The 16,359-nt window shown below is 37.3% G+C and overlaps 1 long non-coding RNA gene across 1 annotated transcript in view; it reads left to right on the forward strand.

The window, feature by feature from the left end:
* The window catches only part of LOC137227862 (uncharacterized), a 274,630-nt gene extending 258,650 nt beyond the window's left edge, over nt 1-15,980 (forward strand). Inside the window, exons 2-3 of the long non-coding RNA XR_010945033.1 lie at nt 8,355-8,474; nt 15,952-15,980. This is a non-coding gene — a long non-coding RNA (uncharacterized lncRNA). The remainder of the gene's footprint in view (nt 1-8,354; nt 8,475-15,951) is intronic.
* Nucleotides 15,981-16,359: the final 379 nt, after the last annotated feature.

Here is a 16,359-nt window from a genome sequence, read left to right on the forward strand (position 1 = left end):
ATACCTCTGAAATACTTCTCCTTCTGCATTTTAATGAGGAAATGTCTTTCGTGAGATTATATGCTGATAATGCTTTCCTATCTTTTACAATTGAATTACTCTTCACTTATTTCCCCATCTTACTATATTTGAATATTCCAGTCAGGAATGAGGTTATTGGGATTAATGGAAAGGGACCACTGAGAGTAGATTGGATTTTTTTTTTCCATAGCGTTTGAGTCCATTAGAATAGCCAGAGACAGGTTGTCAAGTGATTGATTTCCTTCCAGAAATCAGGGACCCTTGTTCCTTGCCAAATAGAATTTACTCATATCAGGCAAACTCAGTTTGTTACCAAATGTCAGGATCTTTAATCAAGTTGAAAAGATCTATACCTTTATTTCAAATCTACTTCTTAGTTGATTTAATCCCGAAATTTCATCTGGGGCTATTTGCATTTTTGGCCTAAGCTAAATATATCAATATTTTAAGGGCTAGTGATAGGATATTCATCCTTTGGCTCAGTTTCCTTCAAACCAGAAGTTACTTATACTTTCACATTGGGAACAGATTTTCTCTTTCTTCCCTTGGCCGCTGAGTAGGTTTGATTTTGGGGATCAGATGGTAATGTATTGGGTGGCAGGGCTACATTGGGGACCTTTGATTGAGTCCATGTAAGGTCTCATTATTTCTCCCTGTTACTTAGCAGCAACTCTCAGAACTGGAGCTGGAAATTTTTTTGGCTCCAAGAAAACTTTCTCTTCAGTATTCAGTAAACACTGAGTGACCCCCTTGTGCCAAGAACTCATGACCCTGACCCAATCATTTCACTACCCACTGGTATTTAAATATAGGTGCGTATTCAGATAACACAGTGGCCAGTTACTTAAGTTGTTTAAATTATTATTCTAATCTGATCAGAATTTACAGCGTCACTATCTTAATTCTTAGTAAAGTATGAACCAGAATATGGGCATAAATATACTTTGCAAAATCCTTTCGGTAGGAAAAAAAAATGTAACAGTGTGGTTTTCAGTGCTGTACTTTATAAGTAATACTGTAACCTAAATCCTACCCATGGGACAAAAGCTTGGCTACATTTACGTTTTCACAGAAAAACTAAATGAAGAAAGAAGAACAATAAAATGATAATGTGAGGGCATGTTTGTATGTTTAAACTTCTGTTATTTCTACATCCCTTTCTCTCAGCCTGGAAGGAAATGGCTGCCTCTCCTGGAGTTATAAGAACATTATAGCCGCTTAAAAGCTCTGGTCTTAATCCACTACCATCATCAACATTACAGTTTCTATAGAGATGATGACTCTTCCTTAATGATGTAGAAGTCCAAAATGTGAACCACTTGCTCTGAATTGTAACTTTCCAAATTCTAGTCACAACTCACAGAGCAAACTTGTAAGAAGTAGGAAATTCTAAGGCGGGGGTGGGGTTATCTTTTCTTACAACAAAATGTGCATGAGTGAACAGGCAAGTCAGAATACTAACCGGTATTCTCTGGATCCACTGAAAGGCAGGTCAAGCCAAGGAGGACGTCTGATGCCAGGTTGTGATGGGTGCAAGCTTGAAGTAGAAGACGAAAGTTATCATAGACATAGTTTCTGACTGTGTCCAAAAGCCAAATGCAAGAACTTTTCTTATTATTCAGTGACTTTTGTTTTAAGCTACCTTTATCTTCTTTTTCCCTCTAATGGGGTAGAGAAGACAGAGTTATTTGAAAACTCCCTTGTTTCGTGTATTTACCTGTGTCCCTCCCTAAAAGCTCTGTAAGGTATATAGAGACAACATATACCACAATAATAAATTGCTTCCATGCTTTCCTGGATCTAATGAGATTCTCTTTTGGGAGCTGGTATTTCTACATTCCTGGATTCTCCAAGGAGTACTTTGGTGTGCCAACGGGCAGAAAGAGAGTCACTGTTTGAAGCAGGAAATCAGACTGCAATTGGAGAAGCAGTCTTCATCATACGGTACAAATTCTATCTAGCACATGGCAATCTTCATACTTCCTGAGGAGCAGTCCTTACGAGTCTAGAAATCCTATAGAAACAGATAGGTATCTTAGTAATGATGATTTGTTTCTTGCCCTATTTCTCTGGACGAATAACCGGGTTCGAATCTAGCAGAGATTTGAGTTTTTAAGAGACACTGTCTCTGGTCCTTAATCCTAACATAGCCCCTGGCCACGTACAAAATTCTTCAACTTCTCTCATTTCTGTTTTCCCATCTGTGAAACTAACACTGTTGAACCATAAAATGCCATGGGGTGCCAGTTTTGATGCATTTTTATGATATGCTAACTACCTTATAACCGCAAGGGGAGTTTTGACATATCAAATGTAAAGTAACCATATTTTCCAAACCCCAGATCAGGAAACCTAGTCTGACCATCAGAAATAGAATTTTTAAAGTCTTAGTTCTCCTGGAAATTTTCAAATTTCATTCAACGTTTAGTTGAATTCAGGGGCTGGGACTGATAGATCAATGAGCCACGTTCTCTGTTCTCAAGGAACTAAATATTTGTAATAAGTTGGATGTAGTGCTGTCATCAGTGTATTTTCATAGAAAACCAATAAAAGGAAGTCTAAAAATGATGAAAATCTGTTAAAGTTTGAGTTCTCCTTGTTGATATTTTCTGTTGGCATAAATGGACCATTGGAGATGGAACCATGTTCCATGTTAAATATCAGTGCTCCCAGGGTTCTTAGCTCTCATATCTTCTCATTCTCCATACTTTCTCTTGGCACACTTATCCATGCCAACCATCATCTACTCCCCACATGATGCCAACACTTCCATATCATCTCCAGACAAGTTTCTTTCCTAGGCACAGAACTCTGCTTTCTTTCCCCAAGGCACCTCGTTCTCCGCTTCTCTGGAATCAGATTCCTAATCTAACCCATATACTTGCTTCTCCTCCTCTGTTTTCTATTTTCTTGAAGGTGCTACTCTCCACTCTGCTCTTCTGCTCAAATCCAGACTGAAAATATAGGCAGAACCTGAGACTTATCCCCTGCACTCAGTTGGCCAAATCTCATGATCATTTCCTTCTCCACCAGCTCCTTGGCTCTTCATAAATTCTCATCTGAATAACTGCAGCGATCTGATACTGGTCACCTCATCTCTAGTCTTACCTCCTCAGGGTCACCTGCACACACTTCCAAACTCATAAGTCCAAGCAAGACACAGGCTGCTTAAGTCTATCAGTGGCCATGATTCATGATCTGGCCCCTGCCCACTGTACACGTTCTGTTCCCATCACTTGCTCTCACGTACCTCATGCTCCTGTCATGCTAGATGACTTAAAACATACCAAACAGAATTAGATATCTCAAGCCTCCATGCCTTTTCCCAGACTGTTCCCTCTTCCTGGAACAAGAATCTTCCCTTCCCCACTCCCATTCCCCTTGTTCAGCTAGTAAATTCCCACTCTTCCTCATTTTAAAATCTTTCCAATTCCTTCCCGGGAGAGGTAATTGCCCTTGCTCTATATTCTCATGGCATCCTTTGCTCACCTAGATTTTTCATTTTATTAATTAAGGTAGCTTAACTGCAGTAAGAAATAGTCTCTAAAATGGATAGTGGTTCAAACACGGAAAATTGTTAATTTCTTTTTCTTTTTTTTACACTTTCCATTATTTATTGAATTATAGTTTATTTACAATACTATATTAGTTTTGGGTGTACTACATGGCAATTCAATACTTCCATAGACTATACTCCATTTAAAGTTACTATAAAATAATGGCTATATTTCTCCGAGCTGTACAAGACATCCTTATTGTTTATTTATTTTACGTGTAGTGGTTTGTATCTCTTAGTCTCCTATCCCTGTTTTTCCCCCTCCTCTTCCCTCTCTACAGTATTAGGTAAGTGAACAGGTCATGGGGTGGGCTTCTTGCATGCAGTCATTCAGGGAACCAGCTAATGGAGCCTCTGTGACCTTTAACAGTGGACTCCAAGGTTTTCCTGAGGCTCTCTGCATTCCAAACAGACTTGAGGCAAAGGAGCCTGGAGGAGGGAAAGGGGGAGATTTTTATGGGCCAGGCCTGGTGGTATCACCCATCACTTCCACCAGCTAAAACTCAGTCTCAACCACCTTATCTGCAAAGGAGGCTTAGAAATGTACTCTAGGTGTGTGCCAGAGATGATGAGAAGATGGTGGCTTTTGGGAACATCTAGTCCTCTCTGCCACATCCACGTACTCTTTCGAATGGCTGTGCCCTGAAAGGAAGAAATGTGTGCTGTAGTCAAATATGTGCTATAGTCATGGAGCTCCTGACACGTGATAATACTCGAGTAAGTGTGTGCACACATGAATGAATGAAAGAATCAGTAAGATAAAGGACTACTCTGCATTTAAATAATAATTCTAAAATCAGCTTGAAATAGAAGTATAAGATTTATATGTTTATATACCTTTATATATTTATGTATCTCCTTCATTGTAATAGTGTTTGTAAAACACACAAAATATAATTATTATTGTCCATGGTTGATAGATACAGATATTCAAAACTAACTTAAAATTGACCAAATTAATTTGGGTAGTTTAATTTGTCTAATTAGTAATTGCAGTCATGGATAGAAATTAAATTAAAAACAGATATGCACACGATATCTATAGGGGTAAAGTGGTTGTAATTACATTCATCTAACTTATATATATATTATTATCTGTTTCCAGGATTAAATTGAATTTTAGTTTAATGAAGACCTTCTGCCATGGTACATAAATAAAATCAAATACATAAAAGTATTTGATAAGTTGAGCATCTTGGTGAGAATTGTGTGACTTATAAAATGTCAACATTCTTGGGAAAAATAAACAGGCAGAAACTTTCTAAAACAAATACACAGTTAGGATTGAGAATTAAAATATAAATCGAATGCACAAGGTGTTTGCTGATTGCCCTTCATTTTTGTAGTGTTAGTGAATATTCTGTCTTTTTATCTGACAGCTCACTGTCTCTTTTAGAGGATACTTGAGTCATTTTTGTCTTTTTCTTTAATCAGTTTAACAAAAAGAAACGTGTTTTCCACAGGCACAAAAGTTCTCACAAAGAAAGTGCACTGAAGTTTATTAGTCTTCTCTTCTGATTGTAGCTTTTAAAAACTATGGCATTGCATGACTAAAGATGACCACCATTTTGAATAATAGAGTTAGATTAAAAATAGCCTACAATTTTTGGAGAAATAATTTGTAAAATATGAGTTCAGTAGTGATTAGCATACATTAGTCTTTTTGAAAACAAGAAAGTAAAAACATCAATTCTAGGTTACTTTAAATTTGGGTCTTGATCTTTTCCAGAAGGAGAGTTGCACGAGTGCAGCTAGTCCATATCTAGAACTTGAAGAGCTGTGAGTGGTCCTGAATACCAAGTTCATGAATTTGGAATGTACCCAGCAGGAGGTGGGGAATCCTGCAAGCTTCTGAGCAGGGAAGTTACATAGACAAGATGGGTTGTGATGTATATTTAACTGTAGACTCAAGGAATGGTTGACCCTGATGAGAAAAGAACTAAGAGAAATTAATTTTAAATGTAACAGGCATTAGGTTAGCTGGAAGGATACATTTCCAAGAATTAATCTTGCAATTCTACCTCTACTTGTATCATACTGGTTAATTCTTACAAAGCGGTGTGGGAGAGGAAATAAGATAACCTTTCATTGCACCCTGCCTCTTGATGATTCTATCGTATTTTTCTTACTGCCATAATGAATTACCACAGATTTGATGATTGAGAACAATACAGAAGTATTACCTCACAATTTCTGTAGGTCAGAAGTCTGGCAAGGCATGGCTGGATTCTCTGCTCGTAGTCTCACTGGGCTAAAATCAAGGTGTTGGCCAAAGATGTATTTCTCTAGGGCAGGGGTCATCTTCCAAGCTCCTTCATGGTTGTAGAGCTCATTTTCTTCTCGTGCTTCCCACATGGCCCCCTCCATCTTCTAGCCAGTAATGGCGGGTCAAGTCCTTATCACCCTTGGAATCTCCCTGACTTCCTCTTCTGTCCTCAGTCCAGACCAAGCTCTGTTTTTAAGGCTTCCTATGATTACATTGGACCTGTCTGGAAAATCCAGGATACTAACCCTTTTTTGAAGTTAACAAATAAACTTAATTATATCTGCGAAGTCCCTTTGCCATGTTAAGCAATACATTCACAGAGATGACAGTAGGGAGTGAAGGGCCCAAGATTCTGTCCCCCACAATGATACTGACTGTACTGTATAACAACAGAGGCAGGAATAAAGACACAGACCTACTAGGGCATGGACTTGAGGATATGGGGAGGGGGAAGGGTAAGCTGTGACAAAGCGAGAAAGAGGCATGGACATCTATACACTACCAAACGTAAGGTAGATAGCTAGTGGGAAGCAGCCGCATAGCACAGGGAGATCAGCTCGGTGCTTTGGTGCATTGTGACCGCCTGGAGGGGTGGGATAGGGAGGGTGGGATAGGGAGGGTGGGAGGGAGATGCAAGAGGGAGGAGATATGGGGATATATGTATACATATAGCTGATTCACTTTGTTATACAGCAGAAACTAACACACCATTGTAAAGCAATTATACTCCAATAAAGATGTAAAAAAAAAACAAAAAACAAAAACAGAGGCCATTTATATATACATTATAGAAAATTATACTATCCAAAAGACTACGGGTTTAAAATTATTTTAATTTATTATGAACTGTTGCAGACATTCAGGAAAGGTATGATGAAATTAATATGATGAACACCCATATATTCCTTACCAATATTACCAATACCATAAAAAGGTATAAAATTCAAAATGTATAAAAGTTGAAAAGTTAAACTAACATGAAGATAATATGGAGATAATATAATACCTATTGTAGTATTCATTATAGATATTATAAATATGGTCAGAGAACTTCATGTGTGTTAAAAGCTTAGGTTTTTATTTGTTCCTTGAGCAGACTGTGCTTATGATGATAGTAATGGCTGTTATTTTTTTAATTTACATTGCTGTGCTTAATTTCTGCTGTACAGCACGGTGACACAGTTGCACATATATTCTTTTTTATATTCTTTACCATTATGGTTTATCACAGGATATTGAATCCAGTTCCCTGTGCTATACAGTAGGACCTTGTTGTTTATCCGTCCTATATATAATAGTTTGCATCTGCTAATCCCAAACTCCCAGTCCTTCCCTCTGTGACCCCCCCTCCCCCTTGGCAACCACGTGTCTATTCTCTATATCTGTGAGTCTGTTTCTGTTTTGTAGATATGTTCATTTGTGTCACATTTAGATTCTGCATATAAGTGATATCATATGATATTTGTCTTTCTCTGTCTGACTTACTTCCCTTGGTATGATAATCTCTGGTCCATCCATGCTGCTGCCAATGGCAATAATGGATGTTATTTATTGAATGCTTATTATATGCAAGTCACTATACGAAGTACTTAAGATGTATTATCGCCTATCTTCTCAGCGATCCAATAGTACTGTTATCTTTCCTGTTTTATGGTGAGTAAACTGAGGCTCAGAGAGGGAGGTGGTAGGAGGCCTGGGTGAAGAGATTATTCGTTGCATTTCTAGGATTTACTTAACAATTTGTTCTTCACCAGAGGAGGTTTGAGTAGCTCAGTGGCAAAATGAGACTGAACAGAAAAGGGTTTTAGATTCAGACCTGTATTTGAGTGCTGATTTCAACACTTACTAATTCCTGAAACCCTTTCACCTCCAGTTCCTCATTTGTAAAGCGTGGCTAATAACAGACACCTCCTGGGGCTGGTGCAAGATAACACGTGTAAAGAACCTGGTACGTGATAAGCTCTAGATAAAAATTCTCCAGTGCCTCCCTCTAGAGTAGCTCAAGTGCATCTGGTTCTAAAGCCCTGGAATAACTCAGGAAGTCAGAGGCGGGTGCAGGCCAGCTCCTCCTTATCTGGTAGATGTGTCACAGGATGACAGGATCCCCCTAGAGGCTCAGATCCATGGGACCAGAGGCGGATCCCTGTGGGTCCAAGACCCCTATGTGATGCATACACGTGGATATTCCAATGGAATACGTCTAGGAGCCTGACTACGCTGGACGTGGCCTCGAAGACAACTTATAATCACTGAATTTTGACATCGTACACCAGTCAATTAAGATGTGCCAACTTAGCAGGAGACTTTCCTGGCATCCATCCGATGAGCCACATGCCAGAATGTTCTAGTGGCTCTCACATTAATATGTATTTCTGTGTGTCATTTTTGATTGCTCTAATCAGACTTGAAATGAATCCAAGAGGTTTCTACAACTCTGAGACATTAATTCCTCAGTGCCCCCTCCCTCCAGGCTCAGTCTGAAGGCCTAATTCGGCTCTCTTATCTCTCTAGGTATGTGGAGACCAAAGCCAAGGGGCTGTTTTCCTGCGGGAATTTACACTGATTCGAAGAGAGAGCCTTCATGAAGATTTCCTGTCTGACCTCTTGAATAGTCACAAAACTGAAGACCCGGTACAGTGCCTCTTCTATTTATTCTTAGAAACACAGAAGTTCAGTTGCTAATTCTGCCTGTGGTGGTGGTTGGTTTTAGCAAATCTGAAGAGGTTTGGATGGTGTTTTCTCATATCTATTAGCAGGGCAGGCAAGCAGAGTGATAGGGCAGTGGACAGACTGTATGGGGCAATTTTCTAACTTTTCCTGTGTCTGGAGACCTTCAGACATTCTACTCGAGGGGTAAAGTTTGTTTGGGGCAGCATGTGGAGAATTCACATTAAAATAACTGATGTTTTGCCAGCGAGTCTGAATGTGAAATGGTAATGATTTAAATGAGTGAAGAAAAAAGGAGATTTATATGTAAAGCCCAAATTGTTGTATGGGGTCAGTGGAAGTGCCACCATCTTCCAATCCTGGCTTCTTTGTGGATATTTTTACTTCAAAGTATTAGTCGTATTTATTTTATGAAAGTTTGTTTCTCTGGTTGTGGTTTTAGAAGAAAAATGAAAGTCTAGAAAATGAGCTCTCAAATGAAAACAAGTGAGTTGGAGATGTCAAGATATAGATCCTGCCCTACTTGCAAATCAAGCTGTGATTTGTAATTTGTACTTGGTGTGAGAATTGGATGGATCATTTCTAAAAGTTCTAAATGTGGCTCTTTGTGGTGATGACCTTGTACTCAGAAGTACATTGAAATTAGAGGATGCTGTATGCACAAACCAGTGGATTCCTTGTCCAATCGTAAAATGGTAGGATCCCAGAAAATAATGCCTTAGAATACCTCCAAGCAAATACACTTCCTCTACCCTGCCTTCTTACAGCCCTCTCTCAAGAAGGTGTTTTGGCATCTTTATCTCATAAACTTCTCTTCCAGACACTGAGTAAATTAGCTCTCTCAGTAGCCACTCACAGGCTACTTCTTACTGTTTTTGTCATTTCCACCTTCTCTGTGATGGACATTCACATCCTTTTCAGAGCTTGTGCTCCAGCTGTTACCAGCCAGGGTTCTTGGCCTCCTTAATCAATAGAAATTGATCAGAGGTCAGATAAGAAATTTAGGCAAGGCTCTACTGGGGCCTCTGCTGCAGCAGAGGGAAGTGAGAACAAGCAGCTGAGGGTGGGGCGAGCTGGTTCCTTATATGACATAGAGGGTAGGGGTGGGGTGTGGCCAGGGGGTTGGGCCAGAGGCGTGGCTTAGGTGGTTTCCCCACCCCTTAGGTGGTGTTGAGTGCAGGGGGCGTGTGCAGTACCTTGCTTTTGTTCCCAACCCCCTGCTTTTGCGCCAGGCTCTTCAGAAGTGGCAGCTGAGATTTTTGGTCTCTTTGTATCTCATAGTCCAGAATTTGCCCCAACTGCACAAGTACGCAGTTATTTTCAGCCCCTTATAGTTGTTTGAGGAGGCTTTTGTCCAGGTGCAAGCACTGCAGCAAAGGGTCCCAGGTCACAGCCTGTCTGACAGCGTCCGTGGGTAGGAGTGGTACTGAAGTGTCCCAAGGGTACTATAATTAATTTTCAAATGCTTCTTATAATATATATTATATATATATATTTAATATATGTAATATATAATATACATATTATATATATTATATATATTTTATATATATATAAAATATATATTTTTTAAGCTCTGAAAATGCAGAGACTGCCTTTTAAACTTTCATTGTTTGCTCAAGGCAGTTTTGGTGATCTACTGTGGGACACATGCATTGCCACTGAAGTTTTATTACTTCTGAAATGAACGGTATCTTGTAATTATATTTTTATTTTCTCCCATTTGATGTTATTCAGTATCTGAAGTAGGTTAGCTCATTTTGGATTTGGTTTATGCAAAGTCCTGGAAAGTGCTGCTATGAGATACTGTATGCAAACTTCATGAGCAAGTCTAATTATTACATAATTTATACCATAAAGGAAATTGAATAATATGAACTAATTATGAACATAATAGAATTATCAAAGTGGTGCCACTAAAAATAATTTTTGTCACTTGGCAAAAGCATTGAAGGGTGTTCCGAACATTATTATTACAAAGTATTACATTGATTTACATCATAATAAAAATTGCATGCTGGGCTTCCTGGTAGTGCAGTGGTTAAGCATCCGCCTGCCAATGCAGGGGACATGGGTTCAAGCCCTGGTCTGGGGAGATCCCACATGTTGCGGAGCAACTAAGCCCATGCACCACAACTACTGAGCCTGTGCTCTAGAGCCCGCAAGCTGCAACTACTGAGCCTGCGTGCTGCAACTACTGAAGCCCACACACCTAGAGCCCATGCTCCGCAACAAGAGAAGCCACCACAGTGAGGAGTCTGCGCAACGAAGGGTAGCCCCTGCTCGCCGCAACTAGAGAAAGCCTGTGCGCAGCAACAAAGACCCAATGCAGCCAAAAATAATAAATAAATAAACTTATTTAAAAAGAAAACAAAAATCTTTCATGCTGCAGAATTTTCTCAAACCTACTGAGGTCGCAAGTAATTGAGTGGGTGGAAGCATTTAAGCCGAAAGAGAAATTACCGACCAACACAGAGAGTCAGACCTGGAGCTGTACAAGAAAATGTGAGGGGAAAGGAAAGAGCAAAGCTTCCTGAATACCAGAGGTAGTTCAGCCTTCTAATAAGTTTATGACATTCTAACAGTTTCTTTGGAGGGTGTGTCTCTCTATCTGAGAACTTCATTTGGCCCACAGGCTATAAGACTTTTGAAGTGTCACTTTATTTTCCAAATAGACATGAAAAGATGAATCACCATAATCTCTGTGTTTGTCTAAAGGAAAGAGTTCAAACATGAGTTGTTACTTGTATTCATAGCCAGAAAAGTGAAATTCCTTTTGTGCCTCTTTTGTATGTTTCTGCTACATTGGGAGGAAGCAGAATGGTAGAGTCATGAACAAGAAAATTTCCTGGTATGGGTCACAAAAAACACTTCTCAAAGGCAGGTGGGTGAGAGAGGAAAAATGGTTGCGCAATATTATCTGTACACTTGTACCTGCTTTCACGTAGATCCTCCCTAGTAGCCCAACGACATTTATGCACATATTTTACCTCCCTTACCAGATTAGTAGCTCTGTTCCTTGAGGCCAGGATCCATGTAGACTCTCACCTCCGTAGCATCTTCCCCTGCTCTTGCATATGATAAATGCTTAGTTGTGTTAAGTGTCTGTTGATGGAAGAAGCCCACCACAACTATTCTCTATTGCCCTATGGTTAACATTTTTATATTGAAAACATTTACAGGATTCTATCACAGACTATGCATGAAAAGAGTCTTATAAATGAAAATCCTTCTAAATACAAAGTGATTATTGCTAAAATGGTATGAAAGACTTCAGTTTTTAATGAGGTGTTAAACTGTTGGGGATTATTTTACATATGGTCCTTTCAAGCCAGGGTATGTGAATTTGGGGATGTTTGCCTACTAGAAATTTATAGCTGTGGAAGTAACAAATTTATCCCCAATATGTCTAACATTTTGGACAGAGGTAGCATTAACTGTGGGAAACACCTTGTCATACTTCTGGGTAAAATTATTGCCTTCCTCTTTTTAGGTGTTTAATTTTTCTTTGCTTATATTCTTTCTTTATCCTTTCAAATAACTTTTGAAAACCAGAACAGCCTTACTTACAACTTGTTTGTGGAACTGTTTCACCTAAAAGCTTAATTTGGGGGGGTCATTTTTGAACTTTAAATGTCACTTCCTCAACTCCTCCTCAGCTAGGGTTTTCTGGCATGAATTGACTTTGACATTGCATTTGAAAAACTTTTTAGTTTTCAGCTTTTCTGCAGGGCAGAAATAGAGACACAGATTTAGAGAACAAAAGTATGGACACCAAGGGGGGAAAATGGTGGGTGTGTGTGTGATGAATTGGGAGATTAGGATTGACGTATATACACTAATATGCATAAAATGGATAACCCATAAGAATCTGTTCTATAAAAAAATAAATAAAATAAAATTAAAAAATTAAAAAAAAAGAGAAGAATTTCTTTATGACCTCACAGTTGGGAAGATTCTCTTAAGACGTAAAGAGCCCAACCTGTAAAGGAAAATATTGATGCTTTAAATTACATTAAAATTTAATATATCATTAAACATTTAATGTCTAAAAACTTCAAAAAGTAAAAAGATAAGATACAAGCTGGAAGACATTTTTTGCAATGTATATAACTGGCAAAAAATAATACCTATAATATATAAAGAACTCCTAGAAATTATGTTTAAAAAGACAAACAGTCCAGTGGGGGGAAAAAAAAAGTCATCAGAAAGAGACATGGATAGCTAATACTCATTAAAGATATGTTCAATCTTACTAATCTTCAGGGATTTACAATGTAAAATAACAAGGACATGGTATTTGATGCCCATCAGATTGGCAAAAAATTAAAAGAACTGACAAAGGCAGTGTCAGTGAGGAATACGTAATTAGAAATACTCCTATTTTGCTGTTGGGGTGTAAATTGGTCTTACTACTTTAAAGAATAACTTTCCAATGTCTCTAAAGTTGAATATGAGCATGTGCTCCATCTCACCAATTTCCCTTTAGGAATCTACTCTGGAGAAACACTTACATATATGTTTAATGCAGTATTGAATGTTATAGCCTAAAGTTGATAGAAAATCTTAAATATCCATCTGAAGGTAAATGGATAAATAACTTGTGATTTATTCTTATAATAAAATGCTATCAAAGCAATTCAAATGGATAACTAGATTGACTTGCATTAGTATAAATATCAAAAATATAATGTTGAGGGGGAAGATGATACCATTGTGTAATATGATACCATTCATATCAATTTCAATATCACATAACTATTTATTAGATATTATTTAGAGAAAATGTTTATATATAAAAGCAGAGGTGGGAAAAATATGCTGCAACCTTGTAAGGTTGGTTGCCCTCTGGACAGAGAGAAAAGAAGGGGAATTGGATTGGGACGGTGTGCATTGTTCACTTTAAGTTTATAATGTCTATAATATTTTATTTAAAAATATATGGTAAATGGTAATATATGTATAAATGGCTATTGGTTTACAGAACAGTTTACGTTATTATTCATTGTAGTTTTTATGGTTCAAGTGTCTTTAAATACATGCATAATAAAACTTTCAGGATAATATTTGGCAAGTAATCAGCACAAAATAAATGCTGTTTTTATTAGCGGTGGTTGAACTGACAAATCTTTGAGGCATAAAATGACAAACCTCAGTGCCCAAGATTTAATATATACACTATTCACATTTTTGCCTCACAATATAATTGAGGAGTAGTCAAATGTAGGACAACAGACCATAAGATCATGGGACCTCCTATCAGTTCATGAACTGCAACTCTGGTAAATAATGTCAAGATGATGAATCTCAGTATTTAAGGAGAGGGACTACTTTTTCACACTTGACCTTTGGAATTAACTGAAAAAACCATTATCACTTAAGAAAAAAAATTTTTTTTCTATATCCAGTTCTAATTTACGTACAGCTTATACAGTTCCTAGCTGCTGAGATGTCCTCCATTTGCTAGGATTCTGTCGTTAACTCCAAACAACAAATAGATAACAAGATTAATTATCTAAAAGGCACCGAAAGTAATAAAATGTGAAACACTAAAAATCCTAACTCCCATGCCAGCAGATTTTTAAGATCAAACAACCTCTCAAATAAAAAACATAATTCTCTTTAAAAATTTTAACATCAGTTAGAAATACATAAATAACACATGTGAATTTTAGGACTCTTTTTGAGCACATTTTCAGGTTTCATACTGTAAGGCCCTTCTCCAAAAAACTTTGCCAGAATGGTGAAATTTCAATATTTAATAAACTATTCTAGGCATGAATTCAACTTTATTCCTCTAAGCTAGTATTCAAATTCCTGAGGTAGTCTCCACTTATAGTTATCCTAAAGTAAACTAGCACACTTTGAAATAAATATCTCTAGTAAAAGTTATAAATGTGAGGAGCTGACTATTTGCTGCTCAACTTTGGAACTTTCCTAATAAGCTTAAACTAACTCTATGGGCTGTGATTTAAATTACACCTCAGAATATCACTTGGGGCACCAAAGAATAATTTATTGCTTCCTTAATATAAAGAGCTAATTTATCTCATGGAAAGACAAATCACTTTCGAAGGAGTTCCTTAGTTGTTTATAAGGTAGTGCTCAAACTATCAGCCCATGTGATGAGTTTAAATGCCTATCTTTAATATGCCATTTATGACTTAGTTCTGCATGGAGGTCCATCAGTAGTTGAAGGCAACTAGAGAGGAATGGTTACTGACTCCTCTGGCATCTGGACAAGGTCATTTGGCCAGATATCTGCATGGAGAGGTGCTGAGAACTTTCTGAGAGGTTAGAGGACAGCCTAATGGAATCATATGACTAAGAGTCCAAATTCTTTCACCCGAATTTAAGAAAATATGAGAGGATACTGTGGGTTGTGGGTAGGGGCAAGATGTCCCTTTGATGTAGCACATCCTCTTAGAGGTTATTTTTAAATTTTTCTAATATGGAGATATGTGGGATTTTTTTAGAGTAGATTCTATTTCAGGGTAGGTAGAAATGTAGGCTTTTAAACAGATTTTAATTAGGTTGGACAATTGAAGCAAAACATTAAAACAACATTATTTACTAGCATGATATTATTGATTAGATGTAATCTCTAAATGTTGATTTTAAAATTCCATATACCATTTTGCCTTTGTTAATAGTAATTTTTAGGTAAGAAGAATAATGTCATATTTTTGTTTAAAAAGCTTAAAAGAGAACTATATAGAACTACTATATGACCCAGCAATTCCACTCCTGGGTATATATTCGAAAAAACAAAATCACTAATTTGAAAAGATACATGCACCCCAATGTTCATTGCAGCACTATTTACAATAGCCAGGACATGGAAGCAACCTAAATGTCCATCAACAGATGAATGGATAAAGAAGATGTGGTATATATATATATACAATGGCATAATACTCAGCCATAAAAAAGAATGAAATTTTGCCATTGGCAGCAATGTAGACAGACTTGAAGGGCATTATGCTAAGTGAAATAAGTCAGACAGAGAAAGACAAATACTGTGTGATATCACTAATATGTGGAATCTAAAAAATACAACAAACTACTGAACATAAAAAAGAAGCAGACTCACAGATATAAACAACAAAGTAGTGGTTACCAATGGGGAGAGGGAAGGTGGGGGGACAATATAGGGGTAGGGAATTAAGAGGTACAAACTATTAGGTATAAAATAAGCTATAAGGATATATTGTACAACATGTGGGATATAGCCAATATTTTACAATAACTATAAATGGAGTAAAACTTTTAAAAATTGTGAATCCCTATATTGTACACCTATGGCTTGTATAATATTGTACAGCAACTATACTTCAATTAAAAAGCAGCATAATTACTCAGTGAAAAGTTTTGAAAAGGAGCACATTTTAGTTTTCCTTTGTGCTGTCTTATTTGATTTTAACTTTATGTTTACAAACAGGAGAATGACTACTAAAAGAAAGAATAAAGGTCTGTATTAAGTATATATATGTAACTTTTGCTAAAAGAAAATATCATTATCTACAATTAAATTGTTTTACCAAAACTAAAAATGTGGAATTTGATGTATAAGTGTCGCTTATAGAGACAAAACTTGAGGAGTGGTTGTTTTGTTGGGTTGAGGTTTTATTTCCAACTGGCTGTGAGACTTCAGGCAAGTCATGTACTTTCTGAACCTTGTTTTCCTGACATTTATTTTATTTACTTATTTTTTACTGAAGTATAGTTGATTATAATGTTGTGTTAATTACTACTGTATGGCAAACTGATTCAGCTATTATACATATTCTTTTTCTTATATTCTTTTCCATTATGGTTTATCAGAGGATATTGAATATAGTTCTCTGTG

Source organism: Pseudorca crassidens, chromosome 7 (assembly GCF_039906515.1).
Source record: "Pseudorca crassidens isolate mPseCra1 chromosome 7, mPseCra1.hap1, whole genome shotgun sequence".
NCBI classification, from domain to species: domain Eukaryota; kingdom Metazoa; phylum Chordata; class Mammalia; order Artiodactyla; family Delphinidae; genus Pseudorca; species Pseudorca crassidens.